General features: G+C 39.9%; 1 pseudogene; it reads left to right on the top strand.

Annotated features, from left to right (window-relative positions):
- The first annotated feature begins 18,771 nt into the window (after positions 1 to 18,771).
- Positions 18,772 to 19,095, top strand: LOC149253994 (benzyl alcohol O-benzoyltransferase pseudogene; annotated as a pseudogene).
- The last annotated feature ends 7,143 nt before the right edge of the window (positions 19,096 to 26,238 follow it).

Here is a 26,238-nt window from a genome sequence, read left to right as displayed (position 1 = left end):
TCTTTCCACGTAGTTAATACGGGGTTTGAAGGGCACCCGTAACCCCACTTTATGGGGTCCGGGGCAGCGCCCTGGAAAATTTTGGTTTTGGACCATATGTTAGGTTGGGCGGACCCACCTATGGTTTTGTGCATGATTTTCGCACATGTTTTTTGGACGCGATGGTTTTCGGTCCATGGTATTGGATGCTTCGGCATGTATAAATATGTATTGTAACATTGAAAGGAACATAATGAAAAATCAAGCTGGTAGTCCCGGTTTTGGGATCCAGGGAAAAATCTCTGTGCATATGTGTTTTATGGGTTATGCTCTCGCATTGTTTATTTTCTTTGTTTAAGAATTCGTATGCAGGTAATTTCTGTATAGGGTTAAAATCTAGAAACAATGGAGCTAGACTGTATACATTTTCTGCATTTATTGAATCTGAATCCTCCTTATTGCTTACACATGCTGATGATAATAGTAGGCTTTGGCACGAGAGGTTTGACCACTTAAATTACAGGTATATGCAACAGATAAGCAAGCATGAGATGGTGGAAGGCTTGCCAAATATCAGTTTCTCCAAAGGAGTTTGTGAAGGATGTGTCCTTGGCAAACATCCTAGAGAAACGTTTGACACCAGCAAGACTCACAAACCATCCTCTCCTCTAGATCTGATCCATAGTGATCTCATGGGGCCTTTTCCTCATCCTTCCATCAAAAAAGCAAGGTATGTGCTTACATTTATTGATGATTTCTCACGGTATACTTGGGTGTATCTTCTTAGGGCCAAATTTGAAGTTTTTGTGCACTTTGAAAATTTCAAAGCACTAGTTGAGACACAGTCAGAGAGAAAGATCAAAGCCCTCCGTACAGACAATGGGGGGAATATGTTAACACAACACTTCAGAAACTTTGCCTTGAGTCCAACATACAGCTGCAACACACAGTTCCATACACTCCACAACAGAACGAAGTTGCTGAGAGAAAGAACTGATCTCTCAAAGAGATGGCTTCCTACATGCTGCATGCTAAGTCACTACCTCATAAGCTATGGGTTGAAGAACTTAATTGTGCTAACTACATCCAGAACAGATCTCCTCATAGATCTGTCAAGGATCAGACCCCCTTTGAGTCTTGGAGCGACACTAAATCAGAGGTCACCCACTTCCGTGTTTTTGGCTCTCGAGCATGGGCCAAGATCCCCTCTGAAAAGAGGAAAGCTCTTGATCCACAGAGCATTGAGTGCATCTTTGCTTGATACCCTGATGGTGTGAAGGGATATCGACTCCTGATTTCCTCTACGGAAAAGCTCATCATTGAGAGAAGTGTCCAATTTAAGGAAAGTCTCTCACATGCACCTCAATTGCTGCATGCAGACACCTTTTATCTACCTCATGACTGAGCTGATGACTCAATACACTCAGATGCAGATACAGAGCATGCAGATGTTGAGGTAGAGCATGCAAATGTAGAGACAGAGTCTTCAGATAAAAATCCAATGCATGCATATGATGATCCACATCCAAGCCCAGATTGGGCTTCCAGTAGTGAATAAACTTCCCCTGTCATAAATCAGAGAACAAGGAGCTTAAGTGAGATATATGCACAAGACTACCCAACTGCTAGAAATGGTCTTTTGGGGGATAATTCTGATCCGTGGAGGACTAGCTCAGAGTTTATTGAACCTCCTCTTGCCCTCACTACCACTAAACCAACGCCATCCCGACATTGTCATTTGGTTCAGTCTTCTTATCTGCAGTATTATGTTGAGGCTGCTGGGCATCCATCTTGGAAGTCCACCATGGAGGAGGAGTATAACTCCCTCCTTGAGAACTAGACCTGGGATGTGGTCCCCCTTCCTTCAGGAAGGAATCTTATCCGATGCAAATGGGTCTACAGGACCAAGAGTGTTGCAGATGGGAAAATCACCAGACAGAGAGCCAAGCTAGTAGCCAAAGGCTTCCAGCAAGTGCATGGCATTGATTATGATGAGACCTTTGCTCCAGCAGCAAAGATGGATTCCATACGCCTTGCACTTGCCATTGCGGCTGTCCAGGGGTGGGAAGTAAATCAGATGGATGTGAAGAATGCATTTCTTCACGGAGACCTATCTGAGGAGATCTACATGGAGCAGCCACATGGTTTCATGTAGGATTCATCTTTGGTCTACCGACTGAAGAAGTCTCTCTACGGCCTTAAGCAGGCCCTGAGAGCTTGGTATGCGAAGATGGATTCTTTTCTCTTACCACAAAACTTTGAAAGATGTAAGTCTGATCCGAATGTTTACATGCTCAGGACACATGACTCTCTTCTTATCTTAGTTTTGTATGTGGATGATCTCCTGATCACCGGCAACTCGGCTTTAGCCATTGTTGTAGTCAATAGGACCTTGCATGATAGGTTCTTGATGATGTACATGGGTCCATTACACTTCTTTCTTGGTCTTGAGATCAGTAAAGATGCCATAGGCATCAAACTCTCTCAGGCTAAGTATGCACAGGATCTCCTCGAGAGATTTCACATGACTGGCTGTAAGCCAACACCGATTCCTTTTCTGTCTGGGGTCCGCCTTAAGGATGGAGGTGACACTCCATTAGTTGACAGTACTCTCTACTGACAGCTAGTGGGGAGCTTACTGTACCTCACCCACTCTAGACTAGATCTCTCATATGTGGTAGGGGCAGTTTCCAGATACATGTAGGAGCCGCATGAACTACACTAGAAAGCTGCCAAGCGCATCCTCTGATATGTGAAAGGCACCATCACATTCAGGATTCACTATGCAGCAGGCACTGCATTAAATCTCGTTGGCTTCATAGATTCTAATTGGGCGGGCGACAACATTGATCGCAAGTCCACCTCCGAATATTCACTCAGTCTAGGGTCTGGCCCTATATGTTGGTGAACCAAGAAGTAGGCTGCTATTTCTCTCTCATTAGCTGAGGCCGAGTACAGAGGAGTAGTCAACATCACCATTCAGGCTCTGTGGCTACAACACTTCCTCACTGAGTTGGGCATCCTATTCCACCAGCCCACTGTCATCTGGTGTGACAACCAGAGCACTCTCAAATTTTGCAGGGATCCAGTACAGCGACAGCAGATGAAGCACATAGAGATCCATATGTACTACATCAGATACTTAGTACAAGATCGGGTCATTGATTTGCAGTTCTGTCCTTTAGCAGAACAGACTGCAGACATCTTCACCAAGACATTCACTGAGCAAAAGTTTCACTCTCTGCGCAATCGCCTTGGAGTGAAGTACACAGTTGCTTAGCAACTGTCTTTTCTTCCTCTTTTCTTTTGATTACATTGTATTTTGAGGGGGGGTTTTTCCCACGAGGTTTTCCCTCATTCCTCAATTTTAGTACAAGTTGCATTGTATTTTGGGTGACCTTTGGCCTTAGTTGCTAGGTCCCATTTTCTATTTTTCCCCATAGTGGTGTTTAAGGGGGGTGTTGGAGGTACTACACACCTAGGACCTTCATTACAGGCACATGAAAACACTTAGTTAGAGCATTCACTGACATGCAAGGCTTCAACATTGGAATCTTCACCAGATTGGTTCCTTTGACTTTCCATGCATGCACGGGACTACAAGATCCTTTCTGCATGATTTACTCCTTGATTTTCTCCTCCTTTCACTCTGCAACTAGCTAGTTCTCTCTAACTTGTTGTAGGTGTCAAGTCCTCTCATTGATCACCACTATGGCACATTACCTTGGGATCTTCACACAATGATGTGTATTAGTTGAATCTCATGTAGTATATCATGAGCATTGTAACCTATTTTTTGTTAATCAATAATTCTTTTTGTTCCTTCAATTTTTCTTAGTGTTTTTTCTCTGCAAAGTTGTGTGTTCAACCTTTATTAGCTAGATGTGGAGTACTAAAAAGGTATGTTTTTGATGATCATTTTAGTAGCTTTTTAGTAGAACTTGTAAACCTTTTTTCATCATGAACTTGGAAAATGATAAAAAATTATAACAAAACATGTTTGATTAATATGCAAGACTTAACCACTAACAATTGTCATTCCCTCGTGCAGGAAGGGGTGAAAACGAGGAGTTGTTGTGCCAAGGGAAAGGACAAGGACAAGGTAACCATTGTCCCTTTAACGGGAGACCAAGTGCAAACAAGGCTAAGCAGATCAACGCAAATTGGCCTTGAAAACGAGGAGAAGACACCAGCTCGGCGCAGGAGGGAAAAGAGATGATTAAGGATTAACGGTTTGGCAAATCCCTCAGGATCCTTGATCTGAGGGATCGCTGCTTTATCTATCTTGTTACTTAGGCATCTCCGCCATCACCCTTATATAAAGGGACAACACTGATAGCTTTGACTTAGACATGATTATGCTTTTATGTAATTTCTGTTAAGATCAAAACTTTGATCATTGAGTCTCGATAAGAACTGGTTCATTGTACTTTTTTTTCATGCATTAATACAAACTTGGTAATTATTTTATCTCTGTGTCTGGATTAACCTAAAGCGGTGTACCCTTAGAGGATAAGCGCCCGGCCCCGGAGGACACTTGCTTCTGTATCATTACGATTTGATTTCTGCGTGATTTGCTTAACGTCATTATTTGGTAATCTGATATGCTTTATAAGTTTACATCACATGCTCTGTTAAGATTAATTCAATAAGGTTTCTACAGACAGAACTGTTGTATTGACTCTGCATTATATTGATGTTCCTTTCAGAGTTGATTGAAGATTATTAGTCTTAATCGAATATTGTTACTATTTTGTTACAAAGCTTTTGTGCTGTATATTCATGTTACAAGATTCATCTTGAAAGTTGTGATCTTTACGATTGTTGGATTCAGAAGTAATGCTATTCCATTTTGAAATGCAGTCACATTCCTTCTAATTGAGATTGATGCTTAGATCAGATTACTATTCAAGCGTGTTGTGTGCGTATATGGTTTCCAAGCGCTATTCCATAACTTATCCGTAATCAGTGCTGTTCCATTAGTGTGTGCTGCTTGATCTGCCTTAAGAGTGAAAGATTGTTGTTTGATTACGATTAATGCATTGATTTAGTAGATTAAGTATGATTACTGCTTGCGAGACTTAGTTGTTTAGCTACTGTTCCTTTTAAAGAATTGTTGTTCCATTTCAGAATTGCTGTTTCATTCCAGATTTGCTGTTCAATTTCTTATTTGCCGTTCCATTTTCTTATCTGATGTTCCATTTACTAGCATTTGTTGTTTTGGTGTGGAACATGATCTAAGGCTGTAGTGAGCCTCGGAATTTACTGTATAGCTCCCAGACCCATGGTCTGTTCTCTAATTTCCTTTCCATCAGTTTCCAAAGGGATGGGTTATCGCTGTCGAACCCTTGACTGATAAGTTGCCTAGTTTTCTGAGTGTGTGATTTACTCTTTTGAAGTAACTTAGTTGTAGACAAGCATCCGTTTACTCTTGTATTTCTGAACGTTGTACTACTAGCATTACTCTGACAAATGATAGCCTCAGACTGAGACACTCTTTGAAATAACAAAACGCTCCCGGATTGACATATTAATGTGAGGTAATTAGAGGTGAAAGAGACCCTTTTTATAGCTCTACATTTTGGCGCCGTTGCCAGGGAAAGAGTGTAGCCATTTGTCCTTTTTTCAGAGTAGTGTACGAACCTGCTAGGGAAGAGTTGGATTTTAAAAATGGAAGGTAAGAACCTGCGTACGGAGCATGTAAAAGCCCTGCTCCCCTGTCCGCTTTCCTAACAGATTTGTTGTTGCTTTGTTTGAATAGAATTTAGTAGTTCATTTGAGTGCATGACTAAGCAGAAAAAACCAAAATAAAATATCAAACCTCTACCCAAACCTGAAAAAGCTAAGGGGCTGGTGACCCTTGGCCGAACGACCTTCATAGACGAAATCTATAAGAAAACTGAATCTCAGCCATCTGTAGGACCCAGGAAAATCATTTCTAAACAGCCTACTAGTTACCTTTAGGCCACAGGATCACCATCTGTAGCCTTTGCTGAGGTGCATAGTCAAACTGAAGAGCAGGACTTTCAAGAAATTGAAAATTCTACTCTAGAACTATTGCAGGAAGGGAATTTCAGCAATTTTTGTGAAGTAGAAGGAGAAACAGGGAAAACTGAGGAACCAAGATCTCCTATTGGAACAAATCAGCCATTAAATAGCCCAGATAAGGGAAGTGTTGCAAAAATCATTGTTGAAGGAACCCAATCTCCTCAGACATCAGGCATTCTCATTATCCCAGATAGAGGGAGTGTTATTAAAACTATCCCTGTCAAAGCCATTCCCTCTCAACCTAGGAATACCCTCCTAGATATCCCAGAAGGTTATTGGCATATATTCGACCCTATGGCTCAGAATCAGCCAAACACTCAAACCTCTACATTACAATACCCTATAGTGGATTTTGCAACAAATGTGCCTATGAAAGCAATCCCTCTTCAACATATCCCTACATTTCACAGTCTCACATCAGAAGATCCGGATGCATTTTTATTTGAATTTGATGTGTTGTGTAGGGGATATGATTACACCACTGACCCCCAGAAATTGAAATTATTTCCATCGACATTAAGAGGGGCTGCTTTAAGATGGTTTATGGGATTAGGTGGTGGAGTTATAAACAACTAGGATCAAATGAAAGAATCTTTCTTAAAAAAATATCAGGATTATTGCAGGTCTAGAGAATTAAAGGACGAAATATTCCAAATGACAGCTAGACCAAATGAAACATTAGAGGAGTATGTGGAACGTTTTCAGTATAATCTACAAAGATCTCCTTATGCATCACTACCTTTACCTGATAATGTGTTAAAAACTGCATTGGTAAGGGGCATGAAGGAACAATGGATTGAAACATTAAACATCATGGGAAAAGGGGATATTTATCAAGAGAATTTTGCTGACATTATTGATTTATGTATCAGGAGTTCGAGAGGCAGCACAAGAGTAAAACCGGCAGAACATGATCGGTTTGTAAGAGATAACAAAATTTCAACAGAAGCAGTAACACGTGTATAAATTGGAAATTTATTGGAAAATTTTAAATTGATATTCTGGGGACACTAACTACACAACTTGATATTATGCAAGCTAAACAAAAGCAAATGGAGGCAGAACAGAATTTGGCAATCTTCCGTCCCCGATGCAGGAAAACGCATAGTCACAAGCAATGTCCACTGGATACAGTCCAAACATGCGCCATCTATACAAAAGATCACCTTACAGAGAGCTGCCCCTCACTTCCTGGATTGAAAGCGGTATATAAGGAAGCGGAAGAAGAACTAGAATCAGTGTACTTGATCAACCACTGCCGTCAGTGACAGCCGAGACAATCTGGTATGTTTCCAGACCCAACTTCTTCTTTTCAGCCTCCACAGTATAATGCTCAACAATACAGTATGTGGCAAAGTCAGTGCCAACCCGCATTTTCAAACTGGTCACCACAGTCGTTTCCTTCTTCAAACCCGTGGCTGAATCAGGAAAGCCAATCTGGTTGGCCAAATTTCCCTTACACTCCACCATATTGGCAAAATAGCCCATATCCTCCACAATGGACTCCCCCTACTTCATAAAGTTCATCGTGGCAGACAAACTGGCAGAGACCAATGCATCAGCCAATAGGAACTATTTCGCTCCCTCAACCTATACTTCCAGCCTTACAACAAAATCCCCAATCTAATCTGAGACCACAACTCCTAGCCCAACCCAATCCCAATCCAAATAAAAGACCGGTCCAATCTCTCCAAATTATAGAATCACCAGAAATAGGACCCGACCTGAGGGTGTGTAATGATCTTCAGTTAAGATCTGGACGTATTATTGAAACTGAGGGAGATAAAACAGTTCATATTGAAGATCAGTTACCAAGAGAACATTTGTTGCAACAAGAGGATGTGAATAAGCAGCAGACTCGTAATCAAGCAACCAAATCCTCTCCTCCGTTCCAGAATGATTAGTCATACCTCGACCTTTACAATATCCTGATTTTGACATTCTGGGAGAATTAGAAAATCTGTACATAAAAATTCCATTCCTCCAAGCCATTCAAGACATTCCCATATATGCAAAAACTATCAAAGAATCGTGCATAAAGAAACCAAGGAGGAATGTAACAAATAATCCAAGAGTCCAAGTAGTCAACACTTTATCTGATTTACTATCAAGGAAAGAAACACCCATTAAATATGAAGACCCAGGAAATCCAATTGTAACTGTTAAAATTTACGGTCAGACCCTGTCTAATGCCTTAGTTGACCTAGGAGCTGCAATTAATATTTTAACAACCACTACTTGCCAAAAGCTTGGCATTACATCTGTAGAACCCACCTCTACTTTGCTAGAATTGGCTAATCGATCTGTGGTTAGGCCGGAGGGTACTCTACTTGATGTCGTGGTCTCTGTAGATTCCTGGGAATATCCAACCGATTTCCTGATAATTAATCCAAAAACCCGACTTGATGGACACCCGCTGATTTTAGGTAGACCTTGGCTTGCCACTGCCAATGCTTACATTGGCTGCTGGCAAGGAAATATGACCATAACCAAAGGACCAAATATCGAGAATTTAGTTCTATATCCTCCAGCGCAGACAAGTGTCGCAATAATTAAAACTAACAAGCACCCTGTATCATACCTTACTGATAACATTAGATCTCCATTAACTATACAAGAGGCACTTGATTTTAAAGACCAAACAAAAGATGATGCCATTAATAACTTCATTAGTCAAACTGAATCCGGATCCTGCACACAATGTCACATGATAGAAGCAGCATTTGATAATGAATTAGAAGAAGATCCTCTGAAAGATACACATGATCAAACAATACCCGTTACTTCTGTTGCAAATAGTAAAATTGTGGAAATTGAACCGGGAAAAACCTTAAACATTAATGCCAACCTCACACCTAAACAAGAAACAAAGCTCATCCATTTGTTAAGAAAATATCAAGAAGCATTCGCATGGGATTACCCTGATATGAAAGGAATTGACCCCCAATTATGTACACACCACATTTATATAGAAAAGGATGCCAGACCTGTTCGTCAACCTCAAAGGAGACTTAATCCTCATCTAAAAGATGTGGTAAAAGCTGAACTTTGGAAACTTTTAGATGTCAATTTTATCTATCCTATCTCTGATAGTAAATGGGTCTCTCCGCTTGTGGTGGTACGAAAAAAGAATGGGAAATGGAGAATCTGTGTGGATTATAGGGAGCTAAATAAAGCAACACAAAAAGACCACTTTCCTCTCCCATTCATAGACCAAGTATTAGATACTTTAGCAGGAAAGAATTTCTTTTCTTTCCTGGATGGCTTTAGTGGATACAATTAGATTCAGATTGCCCTTGAAGACCAAGACAAAACTACTTTTACTTGTCCTTGGGGAACATTTGCCTATCGAGTTTTGCCTTTTAGCTTATGCAATGCTCCTGCCACATTCGAAAGGGCTATCCTTAGTATTTTTGCAGATTTAATAAATGATGGACTTGAAGTATACATGGATGACTTTACACCATATGGAGATGATTTTGATCCAGCACTAGACACCCTAGAAAAAGTCCTACAACGCTGCATTGCTACCAGGCTTTTCTTAAGCCACGAAAAATGTTATATGATGATGACTGAAGGACTTATCCTAGGACACTATGTTTTAGTAGCTGGCATTCAGGTAGACCCGGCCAAAATCCAAATACTTTTGCTTATTCCCACTCCTACTACTCAAACAGAGGTACGCAGCTTTCTTGGATTTTCTGGTTATTATAGACGATTTATAGAACATTATTCGCACATTGCTGCACCTTTATATGCACTAACTGGTAACGTTGATTTTCTTTGGACAGAAAAATGTGAGCGTGCTTTCAAGGATTTAAAGAAGCTCGTATCCACAGCCCCAGTCCTTCGAGGACCAAACTGGGATTTTCCATTCCAGATATCATCTGATGCCTCAGATACAGCCATTGGCGCAGTCCTTGGGTAGGAAGAGGATAAAAAACCATATGCTATCTATTACATCAGCAAAAATTTATCCCCTGCTGAATTAAATTACACTGTTACTGAAAAAGAATTCCTAGTTGTAATACATGTTGTCAATAAGTTTAGACATTATATTACATGATACCCTGTTATCTTGTATAAAGATCATTCTGCCATAAAATATTTAGCAAATAAGCCTGTCACAAATGCAAAAATAACTATATGGTTGATTTTATTGCAGGAATTTGATATCACAATCAAGGATCGACCTGGCAAAGAAAACCCTGTAGTTGATTTTCTCTCAAGAATGCCAAAGCCAATTGATACAGTAACAGTTGAAGATCAATTTTCGGATGAGCACCTATTTGTTGTTGCTGTTCAAACACCCTGGTATGCTGATGTTTCCAATTACCTCGCAGTAGGTAAACTATCAAAAAACCTAACCCCTAATGAGTGCAAACAGATTGTTCAGAAGAGTGCTCGATTCTCATGGATTGGGGGCTATTTGTTTCACACAGGGGCAGACATGCATATTAGGAGATGTGTTCGAGAAGATGAAATCTTTGACATCTTAAAAGCCTGTCATGATGGACCATGTGGTGGACACTTCGCTGAGCACAAAACTGGACATAAAAAGTGCTGCAGACAAGGTATTACTGGCCTACGATTTTCAGAGATGCAAAGAAATTTGTCCAAGCCTGTGACAGCTACCAGCGAGCAGGACGTCCTGGTCAATCTGACGAGATGCCTTTGAAACCACAGTTAGTCATTGAACTATTCAAGCGATGGGCTCTTGATTTCGTTGGACCTATCAACCCATCATCTAATCAGAAAACATATATTTGGTGGCAACATAATATGTCACCAAATGGGTTGAAGCAGAAGCATTGTCTAGAGCTACAGAGGACTCTATCATACAGTTCATGTTCCATCTATTTGTACGATATGGTCTTCCAAAAGAAATAATTACAGATGGTGGACCACAATTCGCTGGGAATAGATTAGCTGCAACACTTAACAATTATCATGTCCAGCATAAAATCACTACTCCATACCACCCACAGGCGAATGGGCAGGTAGAAAGCAACAATAAGGTAATAGAATCAATCCTAACGAAAACCATTGCGTCACACAGGCATGATTGGGCTGCCAGACTACTTGAAGCACTCTGGGCTTACAGAAGAACATGGAGAAGCACCACTGGTTACTCACCTTATCAATTAGTATTTGGAAAACAACCCATTTTCCCCATAGAATTCGAAATCCAAACATTACGGACAGCACAGGAAGTTGGTTTAGATCTAAGCGAGGCACAGATTAATTGATTGCAGCAGATCAATGAGTTGGACGAAATTAGGCTCTCTGCACTTCAAAATACAGCCCTAATCCAACAGCAGCGAGCTAAATGGCATGATGCTCTTATTAAAAACAAAGTCTTCCACGAAGGAGACTGGGCTCTGTTGTACGACTCCAGGTTTCAGGACTTCCCTGGGAAACTCCAGACTCGTTGGTTGGGACCATACAAAATCCAGAAAGTAAATGACAATGGAACCCTTACTCTAATCACTATTGACGGTTCTGGATATGCCTTCAAAGTAAATGGCCACCGAGTTCGTCTCTATCACAAACCACTCACTCGGGAGTCCTTCTGTCAGCAGCTACGCTAAGACACTAATATGGAGATTTTGGGAGAGGAAGAGAAGTCTTCCTCACCTGTAATTCATTAAGGAATTCATTCCTTTTTACAATTTGTACATAAGTTCTTTCCTTTGAATCGTTTTTTGTAAATATGTTTGAACTAATGTTTTCCTGTCATTTTTGCTATTCCTTTTTTTTCAAAAGAACAACATTTCGATTTTTGCCGTTCCTTTTCCAAAAGGATGGAATTTGTGTGTTTCTGCTGTTCCTTTTTTAAAGAAACAACATTCTTTATTTTTTGTTGTTCCTTTTGTAAAGGAACAACATTCTTGATTTTCTGTTGTTCATTTTCTAAAGGAACTGCATTCTTGATTTTCTGCTGTTCCTTTTCTAAAGGAACAACATTCTTGATTTTCTGTTGTTCCTTTTCCAAAGGAACAACATCTTTGATTTTGTGCTGTTCCTTTTTCAAAGGAACGACATTTTCTTGCTCTGCTTTTCCTTTTCTAAAAGAACAACATTTCGATTTTTGTTGTTCCTTTTTCAAAAGGAATGGCACTGCTGTGTGTTTGCTATCCCTTTTTCAAAGGAACAACATATTTTTTTATTTATTTTGTTCCTTTTTCAAAGGAACGACATTTTTCATCTTTTGCTGTTCCTTTTTCAAAGGAACAACATTTTTGGTTGCTGCTGTTCCTTTTTCAAAGGAACGACATTTCCAGTGTTCTGCTGCCCTTTTCCAAGGGAATAACATTTTTTTTTATTATTTTTGATGTTCCTTTTTCAAAGGAACGACATTGGTGTGTTTTGTTGTTCCTTTTTCAAAGGAACGACATTTGCATTTTTGCTATCTATGGTCCTTTGTTGTTCCTTTTTCCAAAAGGAACACCACTAGCATGCTTTTTCTCTCCTTGTGAAACAACTTATTCCTTTTGCTGATCTAAATTGAGGATGCTTCTTGCTCCTATTCTTTCAAGTCTTTAAGATACAGCTATGCACTTATTCAATGAATACAAAATCACAACATACTGAAATCCAAAAATCATAAATCGCTATCTTTATAAGGCTCTGCATTGATAAGAGGACAAAAGGAAGGACACACTTACTTATCACCTTTTCCTATCATTGTTCTACTAATTTTGCTCTGATTGGTTATATTTATCATGACGATCCATTTAATCCTCTTTGATTATTATTTGGCAATAAGAGAAAAGGTTTTATATCTTCCTATTGAGATGATAATACTTCTTCCACCATTCCTACTCTTAAGGAGTGTTGAACCACCCTTTGTGTATAAATAAGGAAAAGTACTTTATGAAAAAAAAGTAAACATGAATTATAAGTTGTCATATGCAGGATAGAGGGTCTCGTCAAGAGCCAACCTACCATGATCATGAGGATGGAAGTGAAGTGGCATTCCCACTATGGCCACCACACCAGGGATATGGTCCAAAAGGTATATCAAATAAACAAACCTTGGAACAGGAGGTCTCATCACGAGCCGGCCTGCCCACTTTTCGCTCCTTCCTCGTGAATGGCATTATGGTTAACTGGTTACCAAGCCAACATAATGGCCTACATTTTGACATTACACTCCTTAAAATACACACAAAGGATCATGGTTCTAGGGGTGAAATAAACAACTCTGCCAAGGTTATGGACACCTGTCGGCAACAAAGCACTGTTAACGGTATTGAAGTCACATTGGTTACACCAATAGGTAAGATACTAATACTCTTTTGTTTCTTATATCCTAGGAACTAATCAGATATCATTTCCCGACTTATATATCGCATGAAAATTTATTACCACCAATCATAGCAAAGTAAGTGACAATGACCACATGAGATTTGGCAAGTACGACAGACATCCTATTCCCCCAGCCTCACATCATATCACAACGGCCTCTTACGTAATACGCGATCCAACTTTACGCCTCAATTTCGGTAATTTGTTGTTTTTTTAAACATGGCATATTTTCATACGCTGTTCCTTTATGACTCTGTTGCAGATCGGGTGTTGCTCCTTTATTTGACTGCAGGGACAGCCTATCACATTGCGGGGGGGAGGTTAACCTCATTATTCCCTGGATTACATGTCAGCTCACTATTCGGGAAAGTTTTGTACTAGGGTATGCCACGGCTTAACGGCATGTTATTTCTATTTTTGTTACACAAGTTGCTGTTCATAAGCCATTTTTGTTGCATACTCTGTTTTTTTCAAAGTCTTGCATCTATTACCCTCTATGTATTTCAAACAGCACAAACAATTGTTGTTCCATTGAGAATCCACAGTGAAGCCATGGGAGGAAGAGTGATCCGAAGGGAACCGCAAGTGTTGACAGTCTCCGCTGCTGCTCGAGAAATCGTGGCAAGAGCGAGGTGGCTGACTTATCTCAACCGCTTACAGGAGTCTAATGAAACAGTGGCGATTGAATTCCTACAGAATTTGCAGGAGGATTACTCCACAGTAAGGGGGAGACAGATAACAGTCACCGATGATATAATCGTAGAAGTCTTGGGAATACCAGCCATCGGACCTATATGGACGGTAAAAAAGGAGAAACTACAGAAGATTATAGAAATCTTCCAGGACGAAGGCCAAAGATTGACAATCCAAGGGAAGGGAGTTCTGCCAGCAACGCTAGGAGAGCCCTGGGCAGAATTGGCAAGGACTGTTCAAAGCTACATCACCTGCGAGGGTAGAAAAGACATGGTAAGACCACGACATCTTAAACTCTCAGCTGTTTTAAAGCAGAAATGCTCTGTAAATCTGCCTGCACTTTTGAATTCGTTACTTCATGACGTTGCACGAAGCTTAAAAAAGGCACAGTATGTAGAGTCAGTTGTCAGTCACCACGGGTTAATTAGTTTAATTGTTAGTCATAGCCTCACCCAGCAGCAGAGCAGTTGGGAAGAGCTAATTGCAATGATTGAGGGGGGGTTGACAACACCATCCCCAAAACGTAAGCATACTACCAGCACACCAGAACGTCCAGAAAAATGCAGAGAATTAGCAAAACAAAAACATGTCACTAGTACATCCGAACGTCCAGAAACACGCCAGGAATCGGCAAAGCGTAAGCATGCCATCGGTACACCCGAACAGCTAGAGAAACACAGGAAATCGGTCCGGTTAGCTCGGATACGAGGAAGGCTGCAAAAGCTCTAGGAAAGCACTAGCCAGCCAGTAGAAATTGAGGACGAGCAATCCCCACGACCAGAAGAAGAAGCAGAGCAATCTGAAGGAGAATAGAAAGAAGAGGCTGAGCATTCTGAAACAAAAGCTGAGCATTCTGAGGCAGAAGCTGAACAATCCAAGCAGGAGGGGGAAATGGAACAGCAAGAAGGTAGCCCATTGCAGGACCCAGTGGGAGAAGACGAATTGACCGCAGTCTTGGCCAATATGGGTGAATATGGCCAACCTTCCAGTTCATCATACCTCCATGACAAACCCCAAGAGGAAAATTCATCTGAAAAACCACATGCAAAAGAGGTAGAAGAAGGAAATCTTCGTGTTCATGATGAAGAAGAAATAAGAGATACTGAACAGGAACAATTCGTTCCTAAGTCACCGGAAGAAATTCTGGAGGAAGTAGGGGCAGAAAAAGAAGTTTCCCAGGAATTGACGGAACCAGTTAAGGTTCCTACCATAGAACAGCCGGAGCAGAACAATGAAGAAACACCCTAGGAGGAAGATCTAGGGACTAGTCCCAAGCCGCAGCAGATAGCCTACTGTTCCTTCTAATGAAATTTTGGAAATTAAAGAATTGCGAAAGGAACAACAGAGATTATTGAGCATAATAGCCCAGCTCCACCAGCAGATCAGGATCCTGAAAGCAAGGCAGAGGGTAAGAAAGACTGCAAGGAAGAAAAAGGTGACCACTCCAGTAAAACTGCACAAGGCAAAAAGGCGGAGGACCAAAATTCGTCCTGCTGTTCAAAACCCTGTTGAAAATCCAGCTGCTGTTCCAAATGATGCTGAAGAACAGACTGTTGTTCCATTTGAAAAGGAACAGCAGCAAACTGATATTCATGTTAAAATAGAAATGGATGATATGATGACTTGTGACAAGAAAATTCAGACGGAGGGACCACCCTCAGGGGTGATAAGGGTTCTAAACTCGAAGCAACGCAATAAGAAAGTTCAGGTAAAACTCCCGGCCTCCACTACTGCATGGAGAAGAGATCCAAAAACAGTAACCTTGCGCAAGGGGTTGAAACAAGCTCAGCAAGAAGCAGAAAATCTTAGAGAGCAAACGGTCCCTCCCGAAAAGTATGAAGAACTACAACAACAACTTAGGAACGTCTATCAATCCGAAAGCCAGGCCTTTGAATGTTGGCGGAAGGAACAAGAGAAATTTGCAAAGGTAACTCGTAGGCTAGATACTGTTATCAAGCAGATGGATACCTTGTGTTCTTTATACAATGATGTCTTAGCATGTAGGTCCCCTGCCAAAAATTATGCCATGTTTTTACTGGAACGATATTTACAATTAAAAATAAAAGTTGTTAAAGCAGGTGCCCCCATACAAATTAACACTGTCAATGACTTTATAGACTGTTGTAAACACTACGGGGTGAAGGTCCAGAGACTGTTGTACGAATTTTATTTGCATAACCTCGTACCAGGAGACTGAGCTGAACTTTGGCCCTTTTGTTGGAGACATCCAATTGCACGCATTCATCTCATTCGGGGTTAATCAGATTAAATGGCTCAAAGCCTATAATACTTTCCAGAGGCAAGAAAATGGCCTAGATTTGTGGGTAAGGGCTGAGCCTAGGAACCCAGTACAGTTGTGGAAAGCACATAGAAACCTCATGCAGACTCCAGGTGTCATTGAAACATTAGGACCCATGCATGAGGCACTCATTCGACAAGGATTAGAATATTTTCTTTCTATCAAAGAGCTTGCCTTTGATGCAGCTAAATTTCGGTATCAAATCTCTAATCTAAATATCCAGCTCAGGGAATCGTTTAAGTATGAGAATTTTAAATTAGCTGCCAATCATTTTCACCTTTATGGCGAAAGCATTTTGAGAGCAGGGCCATCCTGGTTAGGATATAGGTTCCGCAGTCCAATTATTTGGCACCCTACACCCGGATACCAAGCCCTGTATGACATGCCTGAGGGTCAAACAGGCCATTTCTTTGACTACCTAGTCACTCATCATGGCTATAGGACTCCGCATGAGATTCCTTCTCCAGCCTATTCTCTCACTGCCTTGCATGTCAACTACAACGTTTTCATGAGGGCATGAAACAGGGTAAGCAGGGGGGTGTGTGGAGTACTAAAAAGGTATGTTTTTGATGATCATTTTAGTAGCTTTTCAGTAGAACTTGCAAACCTTTTTGCATCATGAACTTGGAAAACGATAAAGAATTATAACAAAACATGTGGGATTAATATGCAAGACTTAACCACTAACAATTGTCATTCCCTCGTGCAGGAAGGGGTGAAAACGAGGAGTTTTTGTGCCAAGGGAAAGGACAAGGACAAGGTAACCATTGTCCGTTTAACGGGAGACCGAGTGCAAACAAGGCTAAGTAGATCAAAGCAAATCGGCCTTGAAAAGGAGGAGAAGACACCAGCTCGGCGCAGGAGGGAAAAGAGATGATTAAGGATTAACGGTTTGGCAAATCCCTCAGGATCCTTGATCCTGAGGGATCACTGCTTTATCTATCTTGTTACTTAGGCATCTCCGCCATCACCCTTATATAAAGGGGCAGCACTGATAGCTTTGAGTTATACATGATTATGCTTTTATGTAATTTCTGTTAAGATCAAAACATTGATCATCGAGTCTCGATAAGAACTGGTTCATTGCACTTTTGTTTCATGGATTAATACAAACTTGGTGATTATTTTATCTCGATGTCTGGATTAACCTGAAGCGGTGTACCCTTGGAGGCTAAGGGCCTGACCCCGGAGGACACTTGCTTCTGTATCATTACGATTTGATTTCTGCGTGATTTGCTTAACGTCGTTATTTGGTAATCTGATATGCTTTATAAGTTTACATCACATGCTCTGTTAAGATTAATTCATTAAGGTTTCTACAGACAAAACTGTTGTATTGACTCTGCATTATATTACTGTTCCTTTAAGAGTTGATTGAAGATTATTATTCTTAACCAAATATTGTTACTATTTTGTTACAGAGCTTTTGTGTTGTATATTCATGTTACAGGATTCATCTTGAAAGTTGTGATCTTTACGATTGTTGGATTCAGAAGTAACGCTGTTCCATTTTGAAATGCAGTCATATTCCTTCTAATTGAGATTGATGCTTGGATCAGATTACTATTCAAGCGTTTTGTGTGCGTATATGGTTTCCAAGCATTGTTCCATAACTTATCCATAATCAGTGTTGTTCCATTAGTGTGTGCTGCTTGATCTGCCTTAAGAGTGAAAGATTGTTGTTTGATTACGATTAATGCATTTTATTTAGTAGATTAAGTTTGATTATTGCTTGCGAGACTTAGTTGTTTAGCTATTGTTCCTTTTAAAGAATTGTTGTTTCACTCCAGATTTGTTGTTCGATTTCTTATTTGCCGTTCCATTTTCTTATCTGTTGTTCCATTTACTAGCATTTGTTGTTTTGGTGTGGGAGACGATCTAAGGCTGTAGTGAGCCTCGGCATTTACTGTCTGGCTCCCAGACCTGTGGTTTGTTCTCTAATTTCGTTTCCATCAGTTTCCAAAGGGATGGGTTATCGCTACCAAACCCTTGACTAATAAGTTGCCTAGTTTTCTGAGTGTGTGATTTACTCTTTTGAAGTAACTTAGTTGTAGACAAGCATCCATTTACTCTTGTATTTCTGAATGCTGTACGACTAGAATTACTCTGACAAATGATAGCCTCAAACTGAGACACTCTTTGAAATAACAAAATGCTCCCGGATTGACATATTAATGTGAGGTAATTAGAGGTGAAAGAGACCCTTTTTATAGCTCTACACTAGATTCATCTGTGTAGGTTTTCTAACATATTTACACCAACTGCCCTCTGAGCAGGAAGTTCGGGTCATATTCATGCTGGATGGCCGAGCTAGATTCAACCCACCGATTCTCAAAAACTTCTACGGTAATGCGATCATTTTCCTGTGCGTGAAGACGACCGCAGGAGAGCTGGAAACCAAACCGTTGTCCTTCGCTGTGAAGTTGATCCACCAAGCGAAAATGAGCGTGAATGGTGACTACATGAGATCGGTGATAGATTTGATGGAGTTGAGAGGGTGCCCTCTCTTCATAGTGGTGGGCATCTATGCGGTCTTGGACTGTACTAAGATCTGGTTTGGAGATGTGGATTTGGGGTGGGGAAGAGCAGCCTACGGCGGGCCAGCACAAGGTGGAGTGGGACCAACGGCAGTGGCGGGCTTGACACGCTTCCTTGTCCCCTATCATAACAGAAGTGGGGTGGAAGGCATAGTGGTTCCCGTATGCTTGCCTCCCGCTGCTATGCAAATATTTGAAGCAGAAATCAATGAAGCTATCGAGAAATAAACAATTTAGCTTATGTATAAATGATTTTTTTCCATTTGTTTTTAGTGTGATTTTTTGGAAGTTTTTTAGTAGATTTTTCTAGTCTAATTTTTCTAAAATCTAGAAAAGTGTTTCAAGGTGCTGAATCCATATATACATTAAGAAACTAATTTAAATAACACAAATCAAAATTTCACCGCAATTTTTTCCACCAAACTCTAATTCCTTTCATTCATATAACTCAATAACATTAATTAAACAAATTACACGAAAAAACTATCATTTAATTGTTCGCATCCTTGATTCCTTACCATATGTTTCAGAAGCACTCCGCATTCATTCATTTAACTCGGTGAAAACAATTGAACAAATTATAGGATCAATTAACTAAGACAGCTATCATTTAACTGTTTTTTTTAAAACAAAAGTTGTAGAAACCTATTTTGAAGTAAACCACATTTATTAACATAATAATTGAAATTTTATTATTTACACTCATTGAAGGACTTTAATCATGGCTTATTAGTAATTCTTTAAATGTTTTTAAATTTGCGACTTGATTTCATTGGCAGTGTATCTAGGCAGTTTGTGTTGGGAATGAAAACGTACAAGTCATCATCATAAATATGACAACTTTGATTTTTTGTGAATGAGAACTACAAGCCATTGACATCAATCTGACCACAAGTGGTTTGGTAATGGGTATTAAATGAGCGGGATTGTATTTGATTATTTTAGATAATTGGCGTGTTAAAATTCAATGGTGGAACTATAGGTATATATAGTCCTCGCTCATTTAATGCCTATCTCACCCCTTTCATTTTTAAAAGAATTAGCAAATATATTTAAATGAATACATAGATTTCAATTATAATTCATTGTTTTTGGAAAAAATAAATTATTTTTTATAAAATCAAAATATTTAAAGATAGATTTTGAATCAATTATGATATAATTTGTTATTTTTTTTTTTTTTTTTGGGAAAACAATTAGAGTTACTAAGTTGTATTGTTATTAAATTTAATTTTGATGTTTTGGGGTCCAAATTTTTTTGAAACTTATTTAAAGCTTCAAATGATTATTTTTTAGTCAAAAATTTGTCAACAAAGTTCATAATACACTAAGAGCTTTCCAACTGAAAAATCACCTTAGTAGGAGTTTGTTCGAGAAAGTTAATTTATATTGTTGACCAAAGTGATATTAAATAGATGTTAGGTCAATTCCCATTACTCACAATGTGGAGCTAGTCACACCTTGACCACCCTGATATTAAGTAGATGTCATCCTAACTAGCATCACTGAGAATGTGGAGTTACTGAAATGTGGAATTTCAAAAAGGTATTAAAGAGTCTAAAATCTTCACATTGGTTAGCTATCGAGACATGTAAAAACTCTTAGCTTGACCTTAAATTATAATCATATCATGATAAAAATTGAGGTAAGTTGGGTTAAATACTAGGTTTACAGAAAGCAACTTTGAAAGATAAGAAGGAAGTAGAAGATCATATTAATGTAACAACCATTTAAAACATACATTATCCATGGAAACTCCATAGTGGGAGCATTTTCTTTATATTTTCAATTATACACATGTGAAAAGAGTAGAGCATATGCTTTTCCCCCAACTTGAATTTTTTATATTGGATTTTTTTCAAAGTACATCTTATATGTATGATAAGTTATGCGACATTAAATATGTGAATGAAATAAACACATAATCTCTCTCTCACACACACATATATATTCGAACTAGGTGTTAGCCCCAATGTTGTATGGAAGAATGATCTCTCTACTAGTGGGATGCTATGATGTTATGATGGAGAAATGTTGTTATTCTCTCCCCAACTTTTAACTTGGTTGTCCTATTCAATAGTCTCTTTGAAGTCCTAAATTCCTCATATAAATTATAAAAATATGTCTTCACAAAGAATATATATAAAATGGAATGAAAAATAGAAAATTAAAATATTAAAAATTATTTTTCCTTAATGTGAGTGGTAGGGGAGAAAATTAAATATGAAAAATGGAAATTAAATATTAAAATATTGAAGAAAATAATTAAGATAATTTAAATTAGGGAAAAAAAATAAATTTATGGTATTTTTATTTAAAAAAAATAAATTAATACTACTATATTATTATTAATTTTGTATTTTGTTTTAAACTATATATAAAATATACATAGTAACAAGGGGTTTACCATATGAAAAATCATTTTTTTTTCTTTTAATTTAAAAATAAAATTAGATTATTATTAATAAATTATTTAGGAGTGATGGCACCCAGCCCAAATGCCCTTATAACACTATGATATATGAAATGATTTGGTTTGTTTAACGAATGTGTGTGGAATGATTTATGCAATAGTTATGCGGTTGATTAAAACAAACAATAGAACGGACACATGTATGAATCACACAGGATGTAACTTACGGTTGGTATGACATTTAATGAGTTCATTAAAATAGTCCTTGCCTGGGTAAGTGTGTTTCCCGCTCGAGCCTAGACTCTTCCCCTGGTTTGTCTACTCGTTTGGTCATTTTCCATTGTTGGCTGTGGGTTTGCTATTGAGCTCTGCAAGTCGGAATGTTGTGGTTATGCAGTAAACTGTGGGCGTTTGTGCTTGTCTGTCTCTACATGCATGTGGGTGCTTGTTCCTCAGTCTGTGGCTTGTTCTGGTTCACCCAACGGTGGCTTGGTAAGTTCTCTGTCGAACTTCGGCTCCTCTCTGTCACAATGTCTTCAAGCTGTGCATGTAAACTTTGGCAGTGGCATTCTCATTTCAGTTGGCATTTCCAACGGTGGCTTGTTCTCAGGTTGGAGTTATGGTTTCCTTCGACTTCTCCTCAATCTTTAGGTAAATGTCCTATCCCTGCTTCAATCATTAACACTTCCTTCCTCAGTCGTTAATCTGGCTTGTTCCTTGTTCACTACAGTCAATGGTTGCTATTCTGGGAATGTTTCTCCACGATGCTACTGCGAGCTCTTAGGTATGGTCATGGTCCCTTGCTCTTGCTCTTTATTTTCCTTCCTTTTAATTGATGTTTGGCTTACTCTGGCAAATGCTGGCTCTACAGGTATTGAGGGCTTTAGTAGGAGGGTTCAACCAAGGCTCCTCTCGGTCCTATCCGGTAGGCTCTACCACTCTACCATATTTTTTTTGGTTCCTTGTATGGCTCTGTCAACTCAGGTTCTCGTTCCGTAGTTTGTGTCTGTCACACCTTCAAACCCTCACCTAGGGTTTCACCATTCTTGGTCGGTGCTTGCTCTGTTGTATTAGTTTATCGAAATCGAAACCCTCTTCCAGGGTTTGTAATTCAGGGTCTTGTAAGGATGTAACCCTCGGTATTTTATTCTTCCGTGACTCTTTTTGTGGCTCTAGAAATGAAAACGATATTGAAAGATGTAATGTTGCACATGTAAATTTACCTGTAATTGCCGTGGCTTGTATTCGTTGTCCCGTCGCTGGAACTACTGTTGTATATCGTCGACTTATTTAATTAAACTGTTTGGAATTATTTTGCTGAACGCTGTAGATGTGTTGTCGATGAAATGATTACTCAAACTTGTTTTCTCAGCTAGTAATGATTCTGATTGGTGTCTGCGTTTTCTGTTACGATGCCTGCAAACTCTTTGTTTTGTGCTACTCCTTAGCACAATTAAACGAACTGTTTGTTCCCCTCGGGTAACACAACCGAAAATGTTTACTTTACGGAACCTGTAACTAATAGCTATACATATTCAGATTATTCTTAGCCAGATTTTTTTAACAAATAGGAATAAACATACAAATGGACAGCAGTCTAGATTTCTTTGTTGATATTATTTTTATTAGAGTGTGAGTGGTCTTCAACTGAACCCCTCTATAGTCTTGTCCTGTTACATTTATAGCTACTTAGTTCCAGCTAATGAAGCTGTATGATTGTTCTTTCAGTTGGGTTTTTACAGTTATTTGGTTATTAATCAGTTGTCCTATATTACAACAAGATTTTGTCTCCCAGTACATTTGTTTTTTTCTTTTCCTTTTAAAACAAAAAGGATAATCTTGGTTTGCTAACAATAGACAACACCAGATCCTAACTATGTAACAGTCTTTAACTAAATGAAAGTAAAGAAAAGTAACAATCCTACCTAATTTCCTGTTGACCATCATAAAAAAAAACTCATAAAAGTAAATTCACTGTTCTTTGACCTGGCTGAGACTTCAACCGGTCATGGTGAGTTAGATACTCCTGCATCAGGCTCCCAAGGCAAAACGAAATCATGTCTCTGGTCCATGGGCTTCTCGACAGAAGTACTTGTCTGTTTGATCTGCTTGGCATCAAGCCATGAACTGTCCTCAATTGGACGGTTCTTCCACTTGACTAGGTACTATAAGTCCTCCTTCTGTCGAGTTCGTTTCGCCACTTGAGTGTCGAGAATGCTCTCGATCTCGGGAGGTGGAACGTAAGGCATCTGTCTCTTCCAAGCTTCTCCTTCGTCCTGATTGTCTCATGTGGGTCGTGTGGTTCCTTCCTCTTCCTTCTCCTCTGGGTCGGCCCTATAGGGAAACAAGTCTGCTACATTAAAAATAGGTGAAATGATTATTCCTGGTGGCAACTAGATCTCATAGGCATTTGCTGAAAACTTCCGAAGAATTTTGTAGGGTCTTATTTTCTTGTACTTCAACTTATTGTACGTACCTTTAGGAAAGCTTTCCTTGTGCAAATGTGCGAGGACTTCGTCTCCTACATTGTACTGTACCTCCCTTCTCCGTAAATCTGCTTGTTGTTTGTACTTTAAGCTGTCGTCCTGCAATTTAAGTTTCACCTGTTCATTCAAATCCCTCATCGTGTTAGCACAATCTTCTCCGTCTGCGCTCCGCCTTTCTTGCAGTCCAAGATCCCACAGTTCATGCACTCTGCGAGGATTCATGCCGTACAGGATTTGGAAAGGGCTCAAGCCTGTGTTGTGGTTAGGTGAATCGTTGTAAGCGAATTCTGCCTGCGCCAGCACTCGATCCCACATCTGCGAGTTCTCTCCCACTAGACTTCGCAGCAGATTCCCTAAGCTCTTGTTTACAACTTCTGTCTGTCCGTCCATCTGCGGATGGTAAGCAGAACTGTAACTCAGCTGAGCATTCATCTTTTTCCACAGGGTACGCCAAAAATGTCCCGTGAATTTCACGTCCCTGTCTGACAGGATGGATTTGGGTAATCCGTGTAACCTGACAATCTCGTTAAAAAACAAGTGGGCCACGTGAGTGGCATCACTAGTTTTCCTGCAAGGAATAAAATGTGCCATTTTCGAAAATCTATCCACCACTACCATTACCGAGTCGTACCCTCGCTGTGTCTTAGGTAGGCCTAAGACGAAATCCAAGCTGACTGAGTCCCATGGTCTGCCTGGAATAGGTAACGGTGTATACAGTCCTGCATTTTGACTGTGACCCTTTGCTAATTGGCACACTTTGCATCTGGCTACAAATCACCGCACATCCCTCTGCATCCTTGGCCAAAAGTAAAAGTGTCTGAGCTGCTCGAGTGTTTTATCCACGCCGAAATGTCCGGCCAAGCCTCTGCTATGCTTTTCTCGAATAAGGTTTTCCCTCATCGAGCAGTCTGGTATGCACAGTTGTCCGCCCTTGAACATCAACTTCTCCTGCAAATTGTAGTCTAACCAAGGGTTGTTATTCCTCACCAAGGGCCTCATAGGCCTCCTTAAAGTTTGCATCCATCTAGTACAAATCTCGTAAGTGCTCAAATCCTAGCACTTGCACAGTGCTTTTCTGCAATAGTAGAGCTTTCTTACTCAGTGCATCTGCTACTTTATTAGCTTGCCCGCTAATATGTTTCAATACAAAATTAAAGCTCTATAGATACTCCACCCATTTGGCATGTTTGTGGTGCAGTTTTTGCTGCTGCATTATGTACTGTAATGCAGAGTTATCTGAAAACAACACGAACTCATTTCCTAACAGATAATGCCTCCAGTGTTTTAGTGCCTGTATAACCACATAAAACTCTTTATCATACGATGAGTATTTCTGCCTACTCTCATTCAGCTTCTCGCTGAAAAACGCTACAGGCTTATCCTCTTGACTGAGAACAGCTCCAATTGCTGTCCCGCTGGCATCACAGCGAACCTGAAATAACTTCTTGAAATCTGGTAACCTCAGGATCGGCCTTTCAGTAATCCTTTTCTTTAACAACTGGAAACTTCTCTCCGCTGCTTCTGTCCACCGAAAAGGTTGGCTGGCCTTCTTAATAGTATCCAGCATTGGCGCACAAATCTCGCTGAAATTCCTTATGAACTTCCTATAAAAGCTTGCTAATCCATGGAAGCTACGTACCTCAAACAAGTTTTTCGGAGATGGCCAATTCACTATCGCTGCCACTTTCTCTGGATCCATCTTCAATTCATTCTCTGCTATTACAAACCCCAGATAAATCAATTCCTTCTACAGAAAAGTACATTTCTTCAAGTTTATTAGCAGTTTGTTCTGTTGTAATTTCTCCAGCACCTTACGCACATGTTGAAGATGTTCTGCTCTTGTCCTACTAAAGATAAGTATGTCATCCAAATAAACTATCACAAACTTCCCAATATACTCCTTCAGCATCTCATTCATTAGTCTCATGAATGTGTTGGGCGCATTGCTCAGCCCAAATGGCATGACCAGCCATTCATACAGCCCCTCATTCGTCTTAAAGGTTGTCTTCCATTCATCCCCCTCACGTATTCGTATCTGATGGTACCCGCTCTTCAAATCTATCTTGGAGAAATACGCTGCCCCGCTTAAACAATCCATCATATCATCCATTCGTGGTAGCGGAAACCTGTACCGAATGGTGATCTTGTTGATGGCCCTTGAGTTGGTGCACATCCACCACTCTCCTCCCTTCTTGGGTTTGAGGATTGTCGAAACAGCACAAGGGCTTAAGCTCTCTCTTATCAATCCCTTGTCCAACAGTTCTTGCACCTGCTTCCTAATTTCTTCATTGTCCTTGGGGCTCATTCGGTATGCCGCTTTGTTCGGAAAACTGGCTCTGGGTATGAAGTCAATGTGATGACTTATGCTCCTTTTGGGGGGTAACTTGTCTGGCAAGTCATCTACAACTATGTCCGTAAACTCCTCCAACATTTGCTGGATCTCCATAGGTAAATCTATTATCTCTGTATGCA

Source organism: Pinus tabuliformis, chromosome 7, assembly GCF_031772625.1.
Source record: "Pinus tabuliformis cultivar Carrire ecotype Pingquan chromosome 7, CPIR1, whole genome shotgun sequence".
NCBI lineage: Eukaryota > Viridiplantae > Streptophyta > Pinopsida > Pinales > Pinaceae > Pinus > Pinus tabuliformis.
Note: the sequence above shows the minus strand (reverse complement) of the source record. Positions and strands in the feature narration are given on the sequence as shown.